Source organism: Tamandua tetradactyla, chromosome X (assembly GCF_023851605.1).
Source record: "Tamandua tetradactyla isolate mTamTet1 chromosome X, mTamTet1.pri, whole genome shotgun sequence".
NCBI lineage: Eukaryota > Metazoa > Chordata > Mammalia > Pilosa > Myrmecophagidae > Tamandua > Tamandua tetradactyla.
Window position 1 is genome coordinate 106,721,839 of NC_135353.1, and position 27,476 is coordinate 106,749,314.

Sequence of the window (27,476 nt, forward strand, 5' to 3'; positions counted from 1 at the left end):
CCCTGAGGTGGCCTTAATATACAGTATACTTGTAACTGGAACCAGCACCCTAGCAGTAATGGAAGGGTTTGGATCTCCAAAAAAAGAGCATAACTTGCAGAAATTGCTGCAATGTGACAAATCAGCAGTTTCTGGAAAAGCCCCAATTCATAAGGCTTCTTGTTATATGATCTGTCTCAGATCTCACTCAGTGAAAAAATCTCTATCCCAAGGGCATTTGTAAAAAAAAAAAAAAAAAAGCAGTGGCAATTGTTTAACATTTAAGCTGTCTGAGGCAGCAATGCAAGTTGGGGTAAATAATGAGAAGGCTAAAAAGTTTAAACAGAGAAGCTGGTGAATGAAATTTCCATAGTAACTTTGAAAAATTCTGACATATTCCCGGAGATTTAGAAGAGATAAGTTCAGGGCTGTGTACATGTTGAATTAATACTGGAAAGCATTGCTCCATGCTGGCTGATGTTGAGGCCTTGAATCAGCAGGAAATGAAGACTAAGACAGATCTTTAAACTGTTGAATCATTGAAAGTGTGCCCAAACACACATGGAGAGTTTTTTGACAAAGGATGGAAGATAATTGATTCAATAATTTTAAGGAAATCTCTGACCATCCATTAGCTGACCATTAAGCTAAACAAGTAAAACTTCAGTGGCCATATATATAGCAGAGAATACAGACTTAAGAAGTAGTTCAGAAAAGTTAATACATGAAGATCAACAACAACAAAAAACACACAAACAACAACAACCCTTGGGAGTGAAAGAGAACCTAAATTTCAAGCTTCCATAGTATGTAATTTTAAGTGTCCAGTTTTAAATAATAATTCCAAGACATGGAAAGAAACAGAAGGGAATGACTCCTGAGAAGATCCAGATGGTGGACCTAATAGGCAAAACATTAAATCAGGTGTTATAACTATGTTCAAAGTGGTAAAGGAAATCATGTTTTTAAGAATTAAAAGTATGAAAATAGTGTCTCACCAAATAGAGAATATTAATAATGTGATGGAAGTTATAAACATAGAATATAAATTCAGGAGTTGAAAAATAAGATGATGGGTTTGAACTGGTGGAAGAAAGATTCAGTAAATATGATGATAGGTCCATTAAGAGTTTCCAATCTGAGGAACAGAAGTAAAATAAATGAAGACAAATGAACTGAGCCTGTAGACCACCTAAGGTATGCATATTTGCACAATGGGAGTCACTGAAGAAAAGAAGGGAAAAAGCCAAAGATATTCAAAGGAAAATAAATCAAGTACTTTGACGAATTTCATGAAAAGTATCAATCTACACATCCAAGATGCTCAGTGAACTCCAAGTCCAATAAATATGAAGAGATTCAGCCCTAGACACATCATACCCAAAATGTTGAAATATGAAAACAAATGATTCTGAGAACAGCAAGAGAAAAATTGACTTGCTATGTGTAAGGGATCCTCAAAAATATTAACATTTGACTTCTTATAAGAAACCATGGAGGTAGGAAGCCTCCATTACACTGAAAGATAGTTTGACAAGCAAATTTATATATGCAGTTTAACTACTTTTCAAACATAAATAGGTAAGTGATATTAATAAATATAACTTCTGAATACAGGTCTGCCCTGCAAGAAATGCTAAAAGAATACTTCCAACTGAAATTAAAGAATGGTAAAAGGTAATTAGAATTCACATGAAAAAACAAAGAGCACCTATAGAAGTAACTACATAGGTAAAGATAAATATATTTTTGTTTGCAACTCATTTCTATTCCTAACTGATTTAAAAGAGAACTGTAAAAAGCAATAATTACATACTTTTCTTAATGGGCTTAGAGTGTATAAAGATGCAATTTGTATGAAAATAATAGCACAAATCAGAGGAGAAGAAATGCAGATATATTGGAGCAAAGTTTTGCATACAACTGAATCGAAGCTTTAATTTTCTGAGCTTGAATTTTCAAGTTAACTATAATTTCCAAGGCAACAGCTAATAAAATAACTTTAACAATATAATAGAAAAGGAATTAATATGGTATACTATAATATGGCTATTAAAAATAATACAGTAACGGAGGAATAGAAAAGCAAAAAAGACAAGACAATTAGAAAACCAAATGGCAAAATGACAGATGTGAATTCCATAGCATCAGTAATTTTCATTAAATATAAATGAATTGAGCACTGAAATGTAAAGGAAAAGATCAGCAGAATATTTTTTTTTGTATTTTTACTTTTGTTTAGCAGAATAATTTTTAATGATCCAAAATACACATTGTTCGCCAGTGATACACTTTAGATTAGACACAGAAGGCTTGAAAATAAAGGGATGGAAAAGATGTACTAGGGAAACAATAACCAAAATAAAGCTAGATTACTTATATTATTGTTAAACAAAATAGATATTAAGACAAAAATTGTTCTTAGAAACAAAAAGAATATTTTATAATGCTGAAACTGTCACTTCATCAGGAATATATGCAATTATGAACAAATACACACTTAAAAAAGAGCCTCCTTCCCAAATTACATGAGACAAAATATTGAGAGAATTGAAGGTAAAAATAGACAATTCAACAATAATACTTGGAAACTTCAATACCCCATTTCCTATAATGGATACAACAATGTAGGCAGAAAACTTGAACAGCACTCTAAAACAGGCAAACCTGACATACATCTTTAGAACATCTACCTAACAACAGCAGAAACTACACTCTTCTCAAGGGAAATGGAAAATTCTTCAAGATAGTCTATATATTAGAACATAATACAAGTCTCAGTAAATTAAAAGGGATTGCAATTATGCAACATATATTCTCTGATGATAGTGGAATTCAATTGGAAATAAGTATCAGAAAGAAAATTGGAATCTTGATAAATATGTGGAAATTAAACAACACATTCCTAAATTACAAATGAATCAGTTAAGAAATCACAAGGAAAATTAGAAAATGCTTGGACATTTATGACGGTGAAAACACAACATATCAAAACTTATGTGAATCAGCTAAAGCTATGCATAGTTTGAAATTTATACATATAAAAATACTGATAAAAGGAAAATCATACATTATCAATCTAAACTTCTATAAAACAAAATAAGTGCAAACTAATTCTGCTGTAAGCTAAAGAAAAGAAATAATAATGATTACAGAAGAGTTAAAGGGAGTAAAGCAACACAGAAAATCAAAAAAACCTAAAACTGTGTCTTTGAAAAGATCAACAAATTGGCAAACTTTTAAGTGTGCTGACTGTCATGGTCAGGTTCACGTGTCAACTTGGCCAAGTGGTGGTACCTGTTTGTCTGGTTGGGCAAGTGCTGTTCTGTCTGTTCCTATGAGGACATTTCATAGAATTAAATCATGATTATGTTGGCTACATCCACAGTTGATTCCACTTGTAATCAGCCAAAAGGAGTATCTTCTTTAATGAGTGATGCTTAATCTAATCACTGGAAGCCTTTTAAGGAAGATTCAGAAGAGAAAAGCTATCTTCCTGCTTTGGCTGGTGAACCTCTCCTGTGGAGTTCATCCAGACCCTTCATCTGAATCATCAGCTTCATAGCCTGCCCTATAGATTTTGGACTCTTAAGTTCTCATGGTTGTGTGAGACACTTCTATAAATTTTATGTTTAAGAATATTTCCTGTTGATTCTGTTTCTCTAGATAGCCTTAACTAATACACTGACCAAAAGAAAAAGAGAAAAACCTCAAATTAGTAAAGTCATGAATGTTATGGCTTGTATTCCATGCTGATGTGAAGCTGCTATGTACTCCATAAAAGGCCATGTTCTCTTAATCTATCCCTGTGGGGTAGACCTATTGTTGTGCAGGACCTTGTAACTTAATAAATTTCCTTTTCAAAATCCATTCCATTTTTGTTATACTGTATTCTGTCAGTATTTAAAAACTAAAACAGTGGGAATGCCACTCTCTCAAGCCCCAAGGTCAAAACATCATTCTATAGATGACTTTCAGACCTAGAAATTTAAGGAAGTATGCCCTGCAAGTTTTCTGAGCACTTTGAGACCTGTGACCTCTGTTAGGTTTAACATTTATCCTATGAGTATCCCTCCTTTCTATATTGGAAGCAGATAACTTATTTGTTTCACAGATACACAGCCAGAGAAGAATTTTGTCTTAGGTCAGACCATGTCTGTACCTGATTTTGATGAGACTTTGTACTTAACACTGTTTCTGAGATGATTTAAGGTTTTATGATATTGTGATGGCATTAATGTATCTTAAATATATAATAAACATGTCTTTGTGGGTCCAGAGGGTGGAGTATGCTGGTTTGAAGCTATTATGCCCCACAGAAAAGGCCATGTTCTTTTACTCCATTCCTGTGGGGGCAGACCTGTTGTTTGTGGGAACTTTTGATTAGGTTCTTTCAATTTTGATGTGACCCAGCCCATTCCAGGTGAGTCTTAATCCTTTACTGAATTCCTTTATGATAGCAAAAGACAGAAATACAGAAAGAAACACAAAGAGATGTTTGGAGTGAGCTCAGGGACAAAAATAACCAGCAGACACTAGCCATGTGCCTTCCCATGTAACAGAGGAAACCCAAATGTCAGCAGCCTTTCTTCAGTGAGGGTATCTTCTTCTTGATGCCCTAATTTGGACATTTTCATGGCTTTAGAACAATAAATTTATAAATTAATAAAAACCCATTTTAAAAGCCAACACATTTCTTATATATTGCATTTTGGTATCTTTAGCAAACTGAAGTAGGGGGTTATGGGAATCCTGTATTTAATGCATGATTGTTTTGTAAATCCAAAATTTCTATAATAAAAAATGATTTAGGGGCTTAGAAATTATATGATAAATGTAAAAATGCATTCATGACTGATTACAATAACAAAAATTTATGTACTTATCACTATGCACTTATCACTTTGCAAAGTTGCCCACAGTCTCAAAAAAGGGACAATAAAAATTTTTGAAATTCTGCTGTTATACTTTTCCACTGCTCTCTTGCTCTACCTGTTTTTCTCTAACACCAATTCTGAGGACTAGGAGGCAATTCCCACTGAGCTCTTGCATTCGTTTTCTGATAAAACAAATGATGATATGCTGAAGCAGAGTAACTTCATTTCATTTACAAACCTAACTAAGAAAGTATAAGCATTAACATAAAAAGAAGAAAAGATAAAAAAAGCAGAGGTCATTACTATTCCCCATTCTTTGCTGAGCTATCAGATCATTACTGTTGACTTCCTGGATAGTTCAACCAAGGCCTCAAAACACTATTATATCCGTGTGAAGAATACCCACAAGTTTTTATTTTATCTGTGGTTTAATAAAATTTCCATATGAAAGGGTAAGCTTGAGGTGTGAATATTTGGGTCAGAACATTCTAACAAGGGTAGGATTTGGACTAACAAAGGTAAAAAGTGATCCTGTGCCTGTAGCCAGTGAGGAAACAGGGGCTCAGCCCTATGAATGTGTGTAATTGGATTTTTCCAACAACTTAAATGAGCTGGTAAGCAGATTCTTCTTCAGAACCTCCAGGAAAGACACACTGGCATCTTGGTATCACCCCCAGGAAGATGTGGCACATTTCTAACCTATAAAACAATGATAAAACAAATAGTTATTTTAAACTACTAAGACTGCAGTGATTTGATATGGTAGCATTAAAATAACCTAATATACATTTTCTATTTCTGTGCCCTAAGGATTCAGAAAGATTGTACTGTTTTTAAAGCTGAGTTGTGTACTAAGCAAAGCTAGAGTCAGTGGGTGAGTGTTACAGACAGCAGCTGCTGATACTATGTTATTCTTGCCCATAAAAGACCATTTTCTTTCTATGATCATAGAGACATAAATACCAACAAATGTGAGAGACAAACGCCTTCTCCAGAGTTGGGCCATCAAATCTCCTTTACCAATCACCCTCTTCTCCAGAAATTTTATTGCATTTGACTTGGAATCTCCTGTGGAAACAATTTAAGAGAACCAATAATTAAAAAGTGAATAAAGGAAGATAGCAATGGAGGAAATTTGAAACAAAAAGTGTTATAAGACATATGGAAACAAAGATCAAATTGGTGGAGGAAAGTCCTTCACTATTAATAATCATTTTATCTGTAAATGGATTAAACTTGCCAACTAAATGGCAGAGATTGACAGAATGGAAAAAAGGAACACAATTCAAAATGACTACAAAATAGTCATTTTAGATTCAAAGTCACAAATAAGTTTAAAGTGAAATGATGGAAAAAGATATACTATGCAAATAATTAAAAAAGAGAGCTGAGGGGGCTATAAAAATGTCAGACAAAATAGATTTTAAGTCAACAAATGTTAAAAGATAGAAATAAGGATATTTCATTAAGTAAAGGACCAATCCATCAAGAAGAAAAAACAATTATGAACATATATGCATCAAGAAACAAGCCAAAATATATGAGGCAAAGTTGGAAAAAAATTGAAGGGAGAAATAGACAATTTTATAATAATAGTTGGAGATTTAAATACATCATGTTTAATAAATCATAAGACTTCTAGAATAAAGTTTAACAAGGACATAGAAAACTTAAACAATACTATAAACCAATTAGGTCTATAAATATATATATATTATATATAATGCACTCCACCCAACAGTGTAATGCATACACATTATTCCCAAGTGCACATGGAATGTTATCTATGATAGAACATATGTTAGACTATGAAATAAATCTCAATAAAATGTAAAAAATTTGAAATCATTCATAGTAATCTCTCTCACCACAATAGAATGAAACTAGAAATAAAAACATGATGAAAACTGGAAACTTTAAAAATATTTAGAAATTAAACAACAAGCTATTAAACAGCCAATGACCAAAGAAGAAATCACAGAAGAGATTAGAAAAAACTTTAGAATGAATGAAAACAAAAATATTACATACAAAAATTTGTGGCACACACCAAAAGCAGAACTTAGAGGGTAACTTATAGCGCTAAACATCTACAGTTAAAAAGAAGAAATATTTCAAATGAATAATCCAGCTTTATACTTTTAGGAACTCAGTAAGAACCCATCTTAAGAGAAGAAAGTAAATAATGAATATTAGAGAAGAGATTAAAAAATAGAGAATATAAAAACAATATAGGGTATCAACAAAACTAAAAGTTGGTTATTTGTAAAAGCAATCAAAATGACAAAAATTTGACTACACTAACTGAAAAAAAAGAGAAGGCACAAATAACTAAAGTGAGAAATGAGAAGTATTACTACCTCCCTTACATTATAATATGGAATATTAGAGAATAAAGTGGACAATCATGCCAAAAAATTAAATAACCTAGGGAAAATGGACAAATTTCTTTAAGCATCCAAATTACCAAATCTGACTCAAGGAAAAAGAGGAAATATGAGTAGACTTACAAAAAGCAAAGATTTTGAGTCAGGAATCAGAAACATTACAATAGATATAAGTCCAGGAAATATGAAATATATATGAAATTTTATAAGAATTAACGCTAATACTTTTCAACATCCTACAAAAATAGAAGAGGAAGGAACATTTCCTAATTGATTCCATGAGGCCAGCATTACTTGTTATGAAAATCAGACAATGACAGTACAAAAAGGCTACAAACCTATATTCCTTATGAAAATAGATGCAAAATGCACAAAATATTACCAACAGCATATTAAAAAGATTATACACCATGATCAAGGGGGATTTATCCCAGGAATGAAAAAGCAGTTCAACATATGGAAATCAACCAATGTATATACTATATTAATTAAATGAAGACATAAAACCACTGGATCATTTCAATTAACACACCAAAAAGCAATTGACATAATCCAATCTCCTGTTTTTGCAACAAACACTGAGAAAACTAGGAATAGAAAGAAACTTCTTCAGCATGAGAAATGAAATGTATTAGAAACCCTCAGCTAACCAAAAGAAATGAAGTCATGAGGCATACAATGAAGTGAATGAACCTGTGGGAATTTTGGTAAGGCTAAATAACCCAGAAATGAAAGAATAATTATTGTATGGTCTCCTCTAGAAAATGCTTATAATACAACAGGGGCCTAGATTGTAAGCTGTTATAACAGACACATTTAGTCCAGAGAGGTAATTATTATTTCTGGATTTTGTAAAGCTCTTTTATGTATATCTATAACCTGGTATTTAGAGATAAGAATGAAGCTAATCTGGTCAGTACTGAGGTAATTCAGAACACAGGGGTAAGAAAGACATTGTCTGTATTTTAGAACTGAAAGGAAGAAAGGTTTATTTTGTCCGGAACCTAAATTTTCTGTAAAATAATCTAACTCAACCTATCTGGATAGCTCATTTGAACAATTGAAGCACAGGGAGCCCAGAATAAGAATGAAGACATTTAATCCTGTATAGTTTAACGTAATGCCTGGATACATCCTAGAGTATATTAAGCAGGTAATCAAAAGGTATTGGCAAAGTTCCTTGAGGGATGGGAGGAAAAATATGGAACTAATTAAACATAACCATCAGGGAATCCTACTGTGTAAAACATTGGGGACACACAAATCAAGAGGCCAAGTTCTTGATCTTGAGGCTTACTCCAGTGAAGCTTTAGGTAGGTAACAGAGAAGCTTAGCCCACCGATAAGTATGCCTAAGAGTTACTTCTGTAGGACCTCTTCTGTTGCTGATATGTGGCCTCACTCTCTAACTCTGTATGTGAAATCATTGCCCTCTCCCCTCCATAGGACATGACATCCAGGGGTGAAGATCTCTCTGATGATGTCAGAGATGATTCCCAAGGATGAGTCTGGCCTTGGCACCATGGAATCAACAATGCCATTGTGAGCAAAAAGGGGAAATAAAGTGTAACTAATAAAGTATCAGTGGCTGACAGAGCTTAGACTCTAGAGGATACCCTGGAGGTCACTCTTATACAAGCTTCAGTTAGACATTGCTACTTGTCAAAACCTGCCCAATCCCAACCAAGATCATTCCAGCCAATCTTAAAGAATACTTAGGGCAATATAAAGGTTTCATGCATTAGAGTAACTTTCCAGAAACTTACAACCTCCAGATGGGTCCCTGGACCAGTGACATCCTGAAACCTTGAGGGGCCAGCCTCTTCAGAACTTCAGGTAGTTCCATCTCCCTACCCCATATTATTGACAGCATCTTCTAACATGAAAAAGTTAGAATGCCCACAGCCCCAATACACTTAAAGAGTGGGATAGAAAGATCAAAGGTGATGGTGGATTTATTAAGAGAAGTTAGGGAACAAATGAATATGATTGTTGAATCATTAAATTGATATTTCTTTAGTTTCCAGTATCTTAGAGCAGCTAGAAGTAAAAACCTAAAATTGTGGAATTGTAACCCATACCAAACACTGAAATCTGTTCTACAACTACTTGTTGCGTTGTGCTTCAAAATTTATTGCTTTTTTGTATTTATGTTATTATCACAAAAAAGAAAACAAGTCAATTGTAATAATAAAAAAATATTTAGTCATTCTAGCCTCCTATATTCTGGAGCAGCTAGAAGGAAATATCTGGGGTAAAGGTATGGTAGCCCTTGACAAACTCTGGGATTTGTCCTGTAACTTCTTGTTGAAGAGTGCTCTGAAAATTATTGCTTTTTGCTTTCTTTGCTTCTTTGTATATATGTTATATTATACAATAAAAAAGTTAAAATGAGAAAACCTTCAGCTAAGATCATACTTTATGGTTAAAGACCAAAAACTTTCCCCTGTGATCAGACACAAGAAATGAATACCAATTTTCATGACTGCTATTCAACATTGTACTGGAAGTTTCAGCTAGGACAATTAGAGAAAGAAAGAAAGAAAAAGTTCCCAAAGTGCAAAAGAAAGAAATCAAATCTTTCTCTATTTGTAGATGGCACGATGCTGTATAGAGAGCATCTTACAGGATTGACCAAAAGGACCCTATTAAAACTAACAAACAAATTTAGCAAAATTCATGTATATAAAAACTAATAAACAAAATTCAGTTGTATTTCTATATACTCATCATGAACAATCCAAAAAGGAAATTTAAAAAAGCCTTTCCAGTTACATTAGAATAAAAAAGATCAAAATACTTAGGAATAAATTTAACATAAGAAGTGCAAAACATATGCTATGAAAACTACAAAATACTGATGAAAGTAATTAAAGAAAATTTAAATAAATAGAGAAACATCCCATATAGATGAATTAGAAAACACTGTCAAAATGGCAATAACCCCCACACCATTTTACAGATTCAGTGCAATCCCTATTAGAATGTGAGCTGATTTTTTTGTACAAATAAGCAAACTGATTCTAAAATTCAAAATTGCAAGGACTCTGAATATTCAAAGAAGTTTTGAAAACTAACAAATTTGGAGGACTCACATTTCCTGATTTCAAAACTTACTATAAAGCTGCCATAATTAAACCAGTGTGTTAATTTTGTAAGAATAATGTGTACACAAATTAAATATAAATCAGAACCCAGAAATAAACTCATACCTCTATGTTCAGTTGGTTTTTGACAAAGGTTCCTAGACCATTCAATGTGGAAATAATTTTCTCTTCAATAATAAAGGGTACTGTGACAATTGCTTATGCACATGCAAAAGAATGAAGCTGAACCTTTACCTTATACCATATAGTTAACTCAAAATGGAGCAAAAAAAACTAGATATAACAGCTAAAACAATAATGCTATTAAAAGAAAGCACAGAGGGAATTTCTGTATAAGATGGCCAAGTAGTGATCTTCAAAACTCAGTTTTTCATTCAGGGCAGCTAGTAAAAATCTGAGAATTATCTGAAACAATAGTTCAGGAGCTCCACAGACCAGAATACTGCACACTGTCCTGGGGAGAGTGGAAAGAAGAGACTAACAACCCGCAGTAAAGATCTCTGAGTAAACTCCCCCACTCTCATGGCATGCTGCCTTGAGATCCAGTCCATGACTGGAAATAAATGTCCTCTTCTCCAAGAATGGGGAAAGGTCATAGCTGTACACCAGTAATGACTTCTGATTGGCAAATTTAAAATGCTGTGTCCCAGCTCTGAGGGTAGCAATAGTGTGAACCTGTCCAGGACATAAATCAGATGGCAGCCTCTGCTTAAACCCAACCCCCTGACAGTGGTGTAAGTGGAGGTGATTTAGAGATACAGTGACTTTTGGAGCAATAGGGAGCAGTTTGCTGAAGGGTGGCACTTCCCCAAGACCAGGGGGAAGCATGGTCAAGAACCAATCATGATTTTGATTGTGAATATGGAATGCTGGATTCCAGGTCTGAGGGCTGCTATGGTTTCAATCTGCCCATGAAGAAAATAAGCTGGCAGCTTCTGTTTCAACCTGGCCCCCAACAGGAATGGAAGCAAGGGGAATTTAGTCACAGGGCCTTCTTACTGCTATATGGAAGAGTTTCTTGTACAACAGCTTTTACCCAAGTAAGGGTAGGGGATCATGGTGTTTGTGTTTTTGATTAGCAAATTCGTATTGCTCTGTCCCATCTCAGGTCTAGGATTGTGCCCTGGGCAAAAGCAGCTGGCAGCCTCTGCTTCAACAACACCATGATAGGGGTGAAGTCAATTGAGAATTAATGGCACAGGAACACCTTAGGACTGTGGAGAACAGTTGACTGTAGATTGATGTCTACTGAACAGACCAGGAAAGCACAGAATTGGGGAGTCATCAAAGGTTAGTTTGACATCCTTCTGGTCTCCATTGCAGGTACATTGAAACTGATCTACATCTTATTTATGGTCCCTGTTTGACTGGGAAGTACTAACTTAGAATGACTTTTCTGGGGTGATGATCCTCTGAGAATTTACCCTCAAGGCAAAAGAAGATAGAAACAATGAATGGAATGCTGAAAAACTATGGTACACATAAAAAAGAAATAGAAATCATCAGCATTCCAGGGAAAAGAAAGGTTTCTCCTGGGGGTGAAATAATTGCACAAATACTGCAATCTCAAAATTTGTACCAAATATCCAGAGCAAGAATCAGATGAAGAAAAGCTGAAAAAATCTGACTGGGTAAACATGAGCTATTCTGGAGGTCTATAATAATTTGGACTAAGTGTCAAAGAAGTGCCCCAGCACAAAGCTGATCAAGAAGAAAACTCTACACAACAGGGAGAAATTGACCTCTAGAGTAAACTCATTAAGATAATCAGATGCCTAGACATGAGCAAATCTAGAAGCCATACTTAGAAGCAGGAAGATATGGCCCAGTCAAAAGAACAAGTTGAAATTTCTGAGAAGACACACAGTTTGAACAACAAATCAAAGATGTTCAAACAAATCTAAATCAATTCATGGAAATGGAGGAAAATATGGCTAAAATGATAAGGAATATTAAAAATACACTGCAAACACAAGAAGAATTTGAGAACATAAAAAGAAACGCAACAGAAATGAGGAGAATGAAAGACATTGTGGTAGTTAGATTCCTTTGTCAACTTGGCCAGGTGAAGGCACCTAGTTCTGTTGTTGTAGACATGACCCAATGGTACATGAACCTCATCTGTTGCTGATTACATCTGCAGTCAGCTAGGAGGTGTGCTTGCTGCAATGAATGACGTTTGACTTAATTGGCTGGTGCTTAAATGAGAGAGCACAACATAGCACAACTCAAGAAGCTCAACATACCTCATTTCAGCACTCGCAGCTCAGTCCAGGCCTTTGGAGATGCAGAAATAAATCACCCAGGGGAAAGTTGTTGGAACCCAGATGCCTGGAGAAAAGGCCAGCAGAGATCACCCTATACCTTCCCATGTAGGAAAGAACCTCAGTTGAAAGTTAGCTGCCTTTCCTCTGAAGAGCTAATGAAATAAATCCCCTTTTATTAAAAGCCAACCCATCTCTGGTGTGTTGCATTCTGACAGCTAATAAACTAGAACAGATTTTGGTACTGGAGAGTGGGGTGCTGCCGCAATTTGCAAATACCAGAAATGTTGGAACGGTTTTTTGGATGGTTAAGGGGAAGATTTGGGAGAAATTGTGAAGAGAATGATGGAGAAGTCCTGGAGTGCTTGAAGAGACTGTTGGTGTAAACAGAACCACTGCCAATCTGGACAAAAGGGGACACAAAGGGATGAATTGGAGTTTTCAGAGTGAGACCCATAGAAGCTTGGGTCTGAAGCCAAGAAACCTCAGCCAGGAGAGTGGACCCACCCATATACATGGAGAGGGTGAGTTTGCCCTGAGAGCAGATGATGAGTCTCTCATCTCATTGTAGTGGAAGGGTTGTGCAGCCTCAGGTTTTGGAAAAGGTATATTATGCTCCTTGGGGACTGGGGAGAGCCTGGCTGCTACCACGTGAAGGGGTTGAGTGTGTGCCCCAGAAACGGCAGAGAGCACAAGGATGGCCTCGATGTCTGGAGAGAGTGGAGCCAAGAAAATGGTGGTCTCCTCAATGTTCCCCCAGGTTGATTTGGAAAGAGACGGGCAACTGCATAGGCCCTTGGAAATGGTGTGACTGCCACTTTCTAATGCTGAAGGATAAATGACTTTCAGATTTTGAAATCCAATGGTGTTTTCCCTGCAGGTTTTCCTTCCAATTTCTCCCTATGGATCCTGTGACTGTCCCTCCTTTGCATATTGGCACCAGACAAGTTGTTTTGAGATTCACAGGTCCATAGCTAGAAAAGGATTTTTTGCACCTTAATATTGTTTAAGATGATGCATGTAGTTGCCAAGTTGACAAGGGGTGGACATGTGGTAGTTAGATTCAGTTGTCAACTTGGCCAGGTGAAGGAACCTAGTTCTGTTGCTGTGGATGTGAGCCATTGGTACATGAACCTCATCTGTTGCTGTTTACATCTGCAGTTGGCTAGGAGGCATGCCTGCTGCAATGAATGATATTTGACTTAATTGGTTGGTGCTTAAATGAGAGAGCGCAATGTAGCACAACCCAAGCAGCTCAGCATACCTCATCTCAGCACTCGCAGCTCAGCCCAGGCCTTTGGACATGCAGAAATAAATCATCCAGGGGAAAGTTGTTGGAACCCAGAGGCCTGGAGAGAAGGCCAGCAAGATCACCCTGTGCCTTTCCATGTAGGAAAGAACTTCAGTTGAAAGTTAGCTGCCTTTCCTCTGAAGAGCTAATGGAATAAATCTTTTTATTAAAAGCCAATCCATCTCTTGTGTCTTGCATTCTGGCAGCTAGAAAACTAGAACAAACACAATAGAAAAAGATTAAAATACACTAGAAGCATACAACAGCAGACTGGAACAGGCAGAAGAAAACATCAGTGAGGCAGAAGAAAGAATCAGTTAAGTGGAAGCCAAGGTAGTTGAAATAGAAGAAATGAAAAGAACAAATAGAGAAACGATGTGAAAATTGAGCAGAGTCTCACAGATTTGAATGACAGCACATAAGCATCAGCATATGCATCATGGGTGTCCCAGAAGACAAGGGAAAGGTGCAGAAAGAATATTTGAGCAAATAGTGGATGAAAATATCCCAACTCTTATGAAGGACATAAATACACATGTTAAAAAACATAACATACTCCAAATAGAATAAATTCTAATAGACCTAATCTGAGACACATTCTAATCAGAATTTAGTGAAAGAGAAAAACTGCCAGCAAGAATACTTTATCTGACAGAACTGTCCTCCAAAAATGAGGGACAGTTTAAAATATTCACAGATAAACAGAAACTGAGAGTTCTTCAACAAGTGACCTGCCTTACAAGAAATACTAATGGGATTACTGCAGACTGATAAGAAAAGACAGAAGAGAGAATGTTTTGGTTTGCTAAAGCTGCCAAAATGCAATACACCAGAAATGGAATGACTTTTAAAAAGGGAATGCATTAAGTTGCAAGTTGGAATTTCTAAGGCTATAGAAATATTCAAACTAAGGCATCCAGAGAAAGATACCTTAACTCCAAAGAAAGGCTGATGTCTGTCACATGGGAATGTACATGACTGGCAGCTGCTGGTCCTTGCTCCTGGTGCCTGCTTCTGATGTCAGTGGTTTCCTCTCTAAGTGGCTGTGGGCTTTCACTTAGCTCCTCCAGGATGCAGCTCTGGGTTCTGGCTTGCATAGCATCTTATAGGAAGGCACATGGCAACATCTGATGGGCCCCAAACATCCCTGTCTAGGCATCTGCTCTTGTTTTTGGCACTCCAAGCATCTCCATGTGTCTCTGTTGGCTTTAAAGCAACTGTTCTCCAAGCATCTGCATCTGAGGTTTCTCAAAAAAGTTTCCCTTTTAAAGTACTCTAGTCAACTAATCAAGACCCACCTTGAGTGGGTGGAGTCACATCTCCATCTAATCAAAATGTCACACCCACAATTGAGTGGATTATATCTCCATGGAAACAGTCTAATCAAAGGTTCCTATTCTACAATATCGAACCAGGGTTAAAAGGCATGGCTTTTCTGGGGTACACAATAATTTCTAACAAGCTCAGAGAAGTTTGGAGGGGCATATAGAAATGAAGGTTTTCAGAAAGTGTAAGTAAAATGGTAAAAGGAGAGAAAGAAATAAGATATGATATACAAAAATAAGAGTAAAATGGTTAACGTCATTACTGCTTAAAAAAGTATTATCGTTGAATGTTAATGGAGTAAATATGCCAATCAAAAGATTCAGGTTAGAAAAATGAATTAAAAATATGATCCATCTATATGCTGTCCACAAAAGACACAAAAGACTCATCTTAAACACAAGGACACGATTAAGTTGAAAGTGAAAGGGTGGAAAAAGATATTGAATGTAAGCAGCAACCTAAAAAGAGCTGGGGTAACTGTCCTAATACTGGACAAAACAAACTTTAAATGTAATACTGTTGTAAGAGACAAAGAAGAACCTGTATATCCATAAAAGCAGCAATCCACCAATAAGAAATAACAGTTGCAAGTATTTATGCACCTCACCACGGTGCCCCAAAATGCATTAGGCAAACACTTGCAAAATTGAAGGGAGAAATAGATAGCTCTGTAATAATAATTGGAGACTTTAGTACACCACTCTCATCAATAGATAAAACATCCACACAAAGGATCAATAAGAAAACAGGAAACTTGAATAACATAATAAATAAACTATACCTAATAAGCATATACAGAACATGACACTTGAAAACAGCAGAATATACATTCTTCTCAAGGGTTCAAGGATCATTCTCCATGAAAGACAATATGTTGGGTCACAAGTAAAGTATCAATAAATTTAGAAATATTGAAATTATGCAAAGCACAATGTTTGACCATAAATCTGGAAATCAATAGCTGGAGGAGCAGAAATAAATGAAATTGAGGATAAAAATAAGTAGAGAGAATCAATAAAACCAAATGTTGGTTCTTTGAGAGGATCAATAAAATTAACAAACCTTTAGCTACTCTGATAAAGAAAAAAGAGAGAAGATGAAAATAAATAAAATAAGAAATGAGAGGGGTGATCATTACTATTGTCCTCACAGAAATAAAAGGGGTCATGCAGATACTTTGAACGACTATACGGTAACAAATTATACAACTTTGATGAAATAGACAAATTCCTAGAAACAAATGAACAACCTACACAGACTCTAGAAGAAATAGAAGATCTCAACAGACAAATTCTAAGTGAAGAGATTGAATCAATCCTCAAAAACCTCCAACAAAGAAAAGCCCAGGACCAGATACTTCACAGGTGAATTCCACTAGTCACTCCAAGGAAAATTAATATCAATCCTGATCAACCTCTTCCAAAAAATTGAAAAGGGAGGAAGACTACCTAACTCATTCTATGAAGCAACATCACCTTAATACCAAAACCAGATGGGGATGCTACAAGTAAAGAAAATTATAGACCAATTTCTCTAATAAATATAGGTGCATAATTATCACTGAAGTACTTGGCAATCAAATCTCTACAGCACATTAAAAGAATTATACACCATGATCAAGTGGATTTTATCCCAGATATACATATACCAGAGTGGTTCGACATGAAATTCAACTAGTGTAATATACCGCATTAATAGATTGAAGGGAAAGACTGCATAATCATCTCTACTGATGTGTAAAAGTCATATGACAAAATCCAGCATCCTTTCTTAATAAGAACATTTTGAAAGATAGGAATAGAAGGAAACTTCCTCATATATGAGGGCATAAATGAAAAATCCACAGCCTACATCATACTCAGTGGTGAAAGACTGAAAGCCTTCCTTCTGAGGTATAGAAGAAAACAAGGATGGCCAATGTCACAACTGTTTTTAGACATTGTGCTAGAAGTTTTAGCTAGATCAGTTATGCAAGAAAATGAAGTAAAAGGTATCCAAATTGTAAAGGAAGAAGTAAAACTTTCACTATTTGCAGATGACATGAGTCTATATATAGAAAGTCATGAAGTATCTACAAGGATACAATATCAAAACATAAAAATCAATAGTGATTTTACATACTAGCAATAAGAAATACGAGGAGGAAAATGAGAAAAAAATACCACTTACACTACCAACTAAGAGAATAAAATATCTAAGAATAAATTTAACCAAGGAGGTAAAGGACATATACACAGAAAACTACAAAACATCATTGAAAGAAATCAAAGAAGACCTAAATAAAAGCAAAGAAATTCTGTGTTAATGCTTTGGAAGACTAAATATCATTAAGATGTCACTTCTGCTGAAATTAATTCACAAATTCAATGCAATAGCCATGGAAATACCAACAGTTTACTTTTCCAAAATTGAAAAGCCAATTATCAAATTTACTTAGAAGAGCAATGGGATCAAAATAACCATAGCCATCTTGAAAAAGAATGAAGTTAGAGGATTCATACCTCACGACTTTAAAGAATACCAGAAATGCAGAGTTGTCAAAACAACATGGTGCTGGCACCAGGACAGATATTTAGATAACTGGAATCAAGCTGAAAATTCAAAAACAGACCCTCACATCTATGGACACTTTGGATCTAATTTGCATAAAGAGGAGGACCCTTACTTCACACCTTATATATAAAAAATCTACTCCAAACGGATCAAAGACTTAAATATAAGAACAACAAATATAAAAGAAAAAAATGTAGGGAAACATCTTCAAGACCTTGTGTCAAGCAATGTTCTCTTAGGCTTTACATCAAAAGCACAAACAACAAAAAAGAAAATAGATAAATGTTACCTCATCAATAGTAAAAACTTTGTTCCTCAAAGGACTTTATTATGAAAGTAAATGACAGCCTACACAATGGGATAAAATACATGGAAACCACACATCTGATAAAGAGTCGATTTCCAATAAACAAAGGAATAGTTCAAATTAACAAAAAAGACAAGCAATCAATCAAAACATGGACAAAAGTCTTGAACAGATATATCTCCAAAGAAAATACATTAATGCCGAAAGGCAGATGAAAGGATTCTCACCATCATTAGTCAACAGGGAAATGCAAATCAAAACCACAATGAGATAACATTCCACACCTATTAGAACGCCTATTTAAAAAGTGGAAAAGAACAAGTTTTGGAGAGGATGTAGAGCAATAGGAACACTAATTCATTGCTGGCGGCAATATGATATGGTGCAAATGCTGCGGAACACAGTTTGGGGTTCCTAAGAAAGCTAAGTATAGAACAATCATATAAACTGCAATTCCACTACTAAGTATATATCCAAAATAATTGAAAGCAGGGACTTCAACAGCTATTTGCGCACCGATGTTCACAGCAGCATTTTTCGCAATTGCCAAAAGATGGAAGCAACCCAGTTGTCCATCAACCTATGAATGGATAAATAAAATGTGGTATACATACAATGGAACATTATTCAGCAGTAGGAAGCAATGCAGTCCTGGTAGATGTGACAACATGGATGAACCTCAAAGATGTTATGTCATGTGAAATAAGACAGACAGCAAAGAATAAAAATTTTAGGATCTTTCTGATTTGAATTGATTAGAATTAGCAAAGTCTTAGGGTGAGAATTTAGCATATAGCTTACCAGGGGGTGGATGGGACAAGAAATGGGAAGTTAAGGCTTAAATTGTACAGTGTTTCCTTTTTGGAATGATAGAAATGTTTTGGTGGTTGATGGTGGTGATGGTAGCAAAATATTGTGAAAGAAATTAATAGCACTGAAATATATATCTGAATGTGATAAAAGGGGGCATGTTAGATTGTATTTATGGTAACAGAATATTTTTTAATCCATGGAACAACACTACCCAAACCAGGAAACCCAAGGTAAACCATGGAATTTAGTTAATAGTACAGTTTATAAAAATGTGTTATAGTGAATTGTAACAAATGTTCTGCACCAATGCAAGGTGTCCCTGGTGGGGTAGTATGTAGGAATCCTGTATTCTATTCATGATTATTCTTTACACTCACAATTTCACTAAAAAAGGAAAAGTAAACATTTTCTTTTAATTGGAGTGCTAATGCCCAGAGCCAGGTAGATATTTTTGAGGGAGAAGTTCTTTTTTGAAGATAATATTTTGACCTTTCCCCTATGGTAAACCCATGCCAGTCACTTTTACATGCTTTATGTACTTTGAAACTCAAACCAATCTCATACGATTATCACAATTTCACACTTGATGTCACCGAAAGCCAGAAAGTTTAAGTTATTTGCCCAAAGTCACACAGCCAGCAAGTGGTTAGGGGAACAAGGATAATTGGAACTCAGCTCTATATGAATCCAAAGCTCATGTTCTTTTCCATAACACCTTGGTACCTCTTATCTGAGCAGCCTCCCTCCTTTTATCCCTTAATTCACCAGAGTCCTTTCTCATTATTTCTACACATTGATTCTCTGTTTAACTTCTCCCTTCTGTAAGATCTACTTGAATTCTGATAATTTCTTTCCTCTGTGTCCTCTCAGCATTAATATGGTGTGCTTTATCCCATGGATATCATTTAGTGGTCATTTTTATACTGCTTTACAAATATTTATAAGTGTTTTTCCATGAGTGTATGTTTCAACTCCCCAGTTAGGGCCTCAAGGAAAGGCACTGGACAAATCTTCAGTTTATTTCTCTCTAACATTCACTACCATATGCCCTCTCCTGTCCCACCTCAGTACAGAGTCAATACATAGTGTTTAATAACCCTTTTTAATTCATTCAATGGCATGAGCATGATGTAGTGGAATGAACTCTGTTCTGTGTGTGATTTAGGCAAAATCATTTTCCTTCTCTGGGCCAAATTTTATTTGTCAGTTAAATCAGTAGAAACCCTGAACTAGACTTAATATGCTGTGAAAAGAAACTACTACTTATGAGTTAGTTTGCCTTAGTTTTAGGAGACTGAGGGAGAGCAGGAACATCATGTAGTGGTAAAGGTGTGGGCATTAGTGTCCAACAGTTCTATGTCCAAATCTCAGTCCTATCACTTTTAGTGTGCAAATATAGTTAAGTCCCCTCTTGCTGAGCCTACATTTTCACATCTTAAAAATAAGGATAATAATACCTAAAGTGTGCATATTTGTAAGGTTTAAAAGTATTTTAGTTTCCATCTCCCATTAGTACCTCAGTGGTCAGCTTGTCACCAGTGGCTCTTTCTTGGCCATCTGAACAGTCTGGACCCCAAGGTGTCAAAGAATAAACTTCAACAGACAATATTAAACAGGCAAGTATGATTTTATTTAGGGGCTGCTATAGCAAGAGAAAGGGAGTAGAACTCAATTCCATTGAAACAAAGGATAACGTGCTTTTTAAGGTCTGGGAGTGGTTTGCAGGAAAAGTACTGGAATATAGTAAGGGGACTGATTAATGTGATGTGTGATTGATTTACTTCAGTTGAAATTAGGACCACTAGGTTTGGAATATTTCCTTTGCAGTAATTAGGTCACCTGGAGTCTGGGAGGGCTGAGATGGAATGAGAGAGAGATAAAGAACTACCTAGTTAGGAGCTTCTCAGGTGCCTCAAAAGTATAAGGGACAAAGTGAGAGGGAGATGAGGTACCTGAACTAAAAGTTAGTCAAGCTAAAGTGAATTAAAGACAGTTGTGGTCAATGGTTATACTGAACATTGCCTTCCCTGTGCCATTCTAAACATGGGGCTCATTTTCTCCATGTGTAAAAATTGCAAAGAGGTTTAAATTAGAAATGCCCTAAGAACCCTAAGAGTGATTGTTTTATTTCCTGGGCTGCTCAAGCAAATACCATGAAAATTGTTGGGTTAAGCAATGGGAACTTAATGGTTTATGGCTTTGAAATTAGGAAGAAAATCCAAATTAAGCATCATCAAGTTGATTCTTTCTTCCCAAGGAGTGTGGCATTTTGGGGTTGGATTTTGGCACTCCTTGGCCCTTAGCTTGTCACATGGAAATACACAAGAGGGCATTCCCTGGTCTCTCCTGTCTCTTCTGGGTTCTGTTGATAGTCAACTTCTGACTGCTATCTCTGTAGTGTTATTTTTGTTTTTATTTTGCATGGGCAGGCACTGGGAATTGAATCTGGGTCTGCAGCATGGCAGGTGAGAACTCTGCAACTGAGCCACCATTGAGTTGCCTTCTGTAGTGTTATTTGATGGAATTTCATTCTGTTTATGAAGATAAACATTTGATAGGGTTAAAACCCATCCTGATTGAGGCTAACTGAAATATCCTCATTAAAAGGTCCTACTTAAAATAGGCTCACACCCACGGGAATGGATTAGGTTTAGTAAAATATTTTTCTGGGGGTACATACAAGTCCAAACCTCCAAAGGGTTTGTATTATGAGTCCATGAGCCTTTGTCTCCTAACCTCTCTCCTCCAATATATCCTAAATTTCATCACATAATTTTCCCTCTTTTCTAGGATCCAAATAGAATTTTCTCTGGAGTAGTGGTGAGTTCAACAGCTCCAGAAGAAACAAAGGAAGAGAAGGGAAAAAAATAGGTGTTGGGCTATATGAAGTGCAATATAGGTTTATATACTGGATGCCTTTGGGAGACTTCACAGCAGAACATAAGTTCCTTTAAGTGTCCTTTATCATTAATTCTACATGCTGCTATGCTGGTTTCAAATCAATCTCCAAATCACTCTATATAAAATTAAATTTTGAGGTTTCAAACTGCGGTCATGAACTAATATTTCATTCTCTACAAGTTCTCATGAACTCCAGACTACAAGATTCAGAAAACAATGCAAAGTAGCAGAGGTGGGGAAGTGGGTAGGAGTTGGAGGAAAGCAAGAACCAGTAAAAAAAAATAACTGCTTTTGAGTAATCTTTGCCCACAATGTCCACATGGATATGCTGAAGTCAAAATTACTCTGGGATGCATTGTGGCATCACACTAACCTGTACAAACCAACAACTTCTCACTCTCTATTCAGGATTCTATATAACAGTGTTAATTAAACTGACCATACAAGTTAAATTTTATAGTGTGCTACAGAAAAATATCATTTTACACCAAATAAACATCTCTTCCTTTGGTCTTATACAGAAGTTGAAGTTTTAAAATGCAGTCAATATCATCCTTTACCCTCTAGTCTGATTTGCCTTAGAGCTAACCAAATCTGTTTCATTCATATCTCTAATTGAAGACTGATCTATTTTTTTAGGTATTTTAACAGTTGCTGTATGGGTAATGCAGACTTTCATAGCTTCAGAACTCTTGCTCTGAATCTCAGGTGTCATACACATACCAAACATTCCAGGGACCCCACCAGGTTATACACAAGGCGCTCAGTATGTCAGAATTTAGAAATAATCATTACAACTCAGGAATAGATGTTACTACTATAAAAACTTACAATTTAGGAATCTTTATGAAAAGCTTTTCCTGGTAACTTATGGTCTCAGATTCAATTCACAGAGTTTACACACCGTAGTTAGTCCATATTAGTGAGGTATTATAATATCTGTCTTTTCATTTCTGGCTTATTTCACTCAACATACTGTTCTAAATGTCCATTTCCTGGTTGCATGCCTCAAAATTTCATTTCTTCTTGCAGTGCCCAGTATTCCACTGTATATGTACACCACTGCAATTCAGCCTTCTGTCATAAATTGATATAGCCTTAGGCCAAATCCATTCATTGCAAATTGTGAATACTGCCACCATAAGCAACAGTGTGCAAATTTCTATTCATGTCCCTGCTTTCAATTCTTCCAAGTTGTTTTAGATTGCAAAAGCTGCTTGGAATGCAATACATCAGAAACAGAACAGCTTTTAAAAGGGGGGAATTTATTAAGTTACAAGTTTACATTTATAAAGCCATGTAAATGTCCAAATTAAAGCAAGTCTATAAAATGTCCTATCTAACGAATCCAAGGAAAGATAACTTGGTTCAAAGACAATGCATTCAGGGTTTCTCTCTCAGCTGGAAAAGCGCATGGCAAAATCTGCTAGTTTTCTCTCCAGACTTCTTCAATAGCTTGCCTGGAGCTCTGTCCATTCTGTTGGCTCTGTCGGTTCTGGTGGCTCTAAAGTTTTTCCAAAATTGTTCCCTCTTAAAGTATTCCAATAAGCAACCCCACTTTGAATGGGTGCAGACACATTTCCATGGAAACCATCTAATCAAAAGTTACCACCCACTCTTTGGGGAAAAATAGCAGCACAGTGAGGTGTGGAATTCAATTTATCCTCAAGAGCAGTTAGCAAAAAGCCAGGAACAGTACAGAACAACTGCCGGCCTACATCAGTGACAAGACACCCAGTGTACACCAGTCTTGACAAGCTGGACTGGCTGACACCCCACACAGAACTGTAAGACCCCCAAGCTGTGGAAACCAGTGCCCCTCTACTACAGGCACAGCAGGCTGGTTCCTTAAAGCAAAGGAAAAACTATTTACTAGCAGCAAGAGCCTAGCTCAATCAAGCACCAATTGTCAAATTAATTAACAAATTCTGAAACTCAAAATAGGCTCCCAGCACAGAAAAAACTGGAATAAGCAATAAGGCACTAGGACTTTTTGCCCTGACATAGAAGGGGCAGGACCGACAAAAAAGGAGCCTTTTTGAGTAGAACAGCAAGAGATACTGCAAAAGGGCTGGATCCCAAGAGAAGGTGAAACATAGAGTCTGGGGATACATAGAGCCACGTACCAACTTAAGCCTTTGATTTACAAACCCAAAGAGTGAGGGTCCAGCTCTGAAGAGGCACTTTTTTTTGCTTTTTTCAATGCCTTAGCAGCTCATTTGATAGAACTGGAAGCTTCTCAGGCCCCAGAACTACTCCAGGCAAGGGCAAAATTAAGCTTGTCTGAGAGCAAAGTAACTAGTCAGGCAAAAGAAGTTAATTCCCTAAAGGTTGTATCTTCTCCAAGAGAAACGTGGGACCCAGTTCAAGTGGAATTTCTCTTTCAAGAAATTCAGAGCCCTAGGACTGTATAAATGAAGCAATTAATGTCAACCTACTACTGCCCCTCTGTCACAACTGCAACCCTGGCAGAGTCTGCTGAAATTAAAGCCACCAGATCACTTTTCATGGTGGGAAGCTGTAGGCAGACAAGTGCCAGGTGCTGGGTAGGATAGGAAAATCACAGAGTCTAGAGACTTCTTAGGAAAGTCTGACAACCTGCTGGGTATCACCTTCAGGGAAAATTGATGCTGGCAAATTTTCCTCCTGAGCATGGACCAGTCCCATCTGGGAAAATCTGACTGGGGTCTATAATATCTGAAGAGACCCTACTAAAAATAAAAGGCTTCATATAGGCAGGGCAAGAAACAGAAAAAACAAGAACTGAAAAATTCTGATCAGTTAAATAGAACCTATGCTAAAAGTCTAGAATAAGATTAACTGAATGTCAAAAGAACAGGTAGAGAAAAAAGTCATTCAGTAGGAAAATCCTAGGTAAAAGAGTGACAACAACCTCCAGGATAAACTAATTAAAAGAATTAAATGGCTAGATTCCAACAAAAAATAATGTGTTATACTAAGAAAATTGAAGATATGGCCCAGTCAAAGGAACAAATCAACAATTCAAATAAGATACAAGAGTTGAAATAACTAATTCAGAATGTGCAAACAGACATAGAAAATCTAATAAAAAATCAAATCAACAAGTTGAGGGAGGATATAAGGAAGACATTGGGTGAACAAATGTAAGAACTCAGAAGTTTGAAAAAGCAAGTCACAGAATTTATGGAAATGAAAGGCACAATAACAGAGATGAAAAAGCAATGGAAACCTACAACAATAGATTTGAAGAGTCAGAAGAAAGGTTTAGTGAACTAGAAGACTGGAAATCTGAAATCTGATACACAATAGAAAATAAGAGAAAAGAATGAAAAAATATGAGCAGAGTCTCAGGGAATTGAATGACAACATAACGCACATGAATATATGTGTTATGGATGCCCCCAGAAGGAGAAGAGAAGGGAAAGAAAGGAGAAAGACTAATGTAGGAAATTATCACTGAAAATTTTCCATCTATTATGAAAGACATAAAATTACAGATCCAAGAAGTGCAGCACACCCCAAACAGAATAAATCCAAAGAGACGTACTCCAAGACACTTGCTAATCAGATTGTCAGTAGACAGAATTTTGAAAGCAGCAAGAGAAAAGCAATCCATCACATACAAGTTAAGTCCAATGAGTCTATGTGTGGATTTCTCAGCAGAAACCATGGAAGTGAGAAGGAAGTAGTATGATATATTTAAGATACTAAAAGAGAAATAAATGTCAACCAAGAATTCTATATCCAGCAAAATTGTGCTTCAAAACTGAGGGAGAGATTAAAATATTTTCAGACAAACAATCACTGATAGAATTTGTGACCAAGAGACTGGCTTTGCAAGAAGTACTAAAGGAAGCACTACAGGCAGATAAGAAAAGGCAGGAGAGAGGTCTGGAGAAGAATGTAAAAATAAAGACTATCAGTAAAGGTAACAAGAGAAAACAATGAGATATGACATATAAAATCCAAAAGACAGAATAGTAGAAAAAAGTATTACCTTTCCAGTAATAACACTAAATGTTAACAGATTAAGCTCCCCGATCAAAAAATATAGGCTGGCAGAATGGATTAAAAAGCAGGACCCATCTGTATGCTATTTACAGGAGACTGATTTTAGACCCAAAGAGGAAAATAGATTGAAAGTGAAAGGTTGGGGAAAATATTTCATGTAAACAACAATCAGAAAAGAGCAAGAGTAGCTATGCTAACATCTGACAAATTAGTCTTCCAATGTAAAACAATTAAAAGAGACAAAGAAGGACACTATGTATTAATAAAAATTCTACAAGAAGACATAACAATCATAAATATTTATGCACCAAGCCAGAGTGCTCCAAAGTTCATGAGGCAAACACTGACAAAACAGTGAAGAGGGATATAGACACCTTTACCACAATAGTTGGGGACTTCAATTCCCTACTATCACCAATGGATAGAACATCTATACAGAGAGTCAATAAAGAAACAGATAATTTGAATAATACAATAGATGAACTAGACTTAACGGACATATACAGAACATTACACCCCACAACATCAGGTTACAGAGTTTTCTCAAGTGTTCATGGATTATTCTCAAGGACAGACCATATACTGGGTCAGAAAACAAGTCTCAATAAATTTAAAAAGATTAAAATCATGCAAAACTCTTTCTCAAATCATAATGGAATGAACTTGAAAGCCAATCACAGGCAGAGGGCCAGAAAATTCACAGATATAAGAAGGCTAAACAACACATTCTTAAACCACCAGCGAGTGAAGAAACAAATTACAAGAGAAATCAATAAATATCTCAAGGCAAATGAAAATGAAAACACAACACATCAAAATTTATCGGATGCAGCAAAAGCAGTGCTAAGAGAGAAATGTATTGCTTTAAATGTCAATATTAAAAACGAAGAAAGAACAAAAATCAAGGCATTAACTGTTCACTTGTAAGAACTAGAAAAAGAACAGCAAACTAAACCCAAAACAAAGAGGAAAGAAATAAGGAAGATTAGAGGAGAAATAAATGAAATTGAGAATATAAAAGCAACTGAGAAAATCAATAAAACCAGAAGTTGCTTCTTTGGAAAATCAATAAAATCAAGAGGCCTTTAGCTAGGTTGCCAAAAAAAAAGGGAGAAGATGCAAACAGATAAAACCAGAAATGGAAGAAGAGACATAACCACTGACCCCACAGAAATAAAGGAGGTAATGAGAGAATACTATGAGCAACTAAATGCCAATAAACTGGACACCATAGATGAAATGGACAACTTCTTAGAAAAATATGAACAATCAATATTGACTTGAGAGGAAGTAAACAACCTCAACAAACCAATGTCAACCTCAACAAACCAATCACAAGTAAAGAAATTGAATCAGTTATCAAGAAGTTTCCCCAAAAGAAAAGTCCAGACCAGATGGCTTCAGATTGAATTCTACCAAGCATTAAAAAATTAGTACAAATCCTGCTCAAAGTCTTCAAAAAATTGAAGAGAACTGGAAGCAACCTAACACATCCTATGAAGCCAACATCACCCTAATTCCAAAGCCAGCCAAATATATTACAAGAAAAGAAAATTACAGACCAATCTCTCTAATGAATATAGATGCAAAAATCCTCAACTTAATAATTTTAAATCAAATCCAGTAGCACATTAAAAGAATTATACACCATGACCAAGTGGGATTTATTCCAGGTATGC

The 27,476-nt window shown here is 35.9% G+C and overlaps 1 long non-coding RNA gene across 2 annotated transcripts in view; it reads right to left on the reverse strand.

Moving 5' to 3' along the window:
• Positions 1-2,313: 2,313 nt before the first annotated feature.
• Positions 2,314-27,476, reverse strand: part of LOC143671647 (uncharacterized) — a 60,886-nt gene continuing 35,723 nt past the window's right edge. For both annotated transcript variants that reach the window (XR_013169630.1, XR_013169629.1), the window contains 2 exons: positions 5,820-5,924; positions 2,314-5,555 (listed from right to left, as the gene is read on the reverse strand). This is a non-coding gene — a long non-coding RNA (uncharacterized LOC143671647). The remainder of the gene's footprint in view (positions 5,556-5,819; positions 5,925-27,476) is intronic.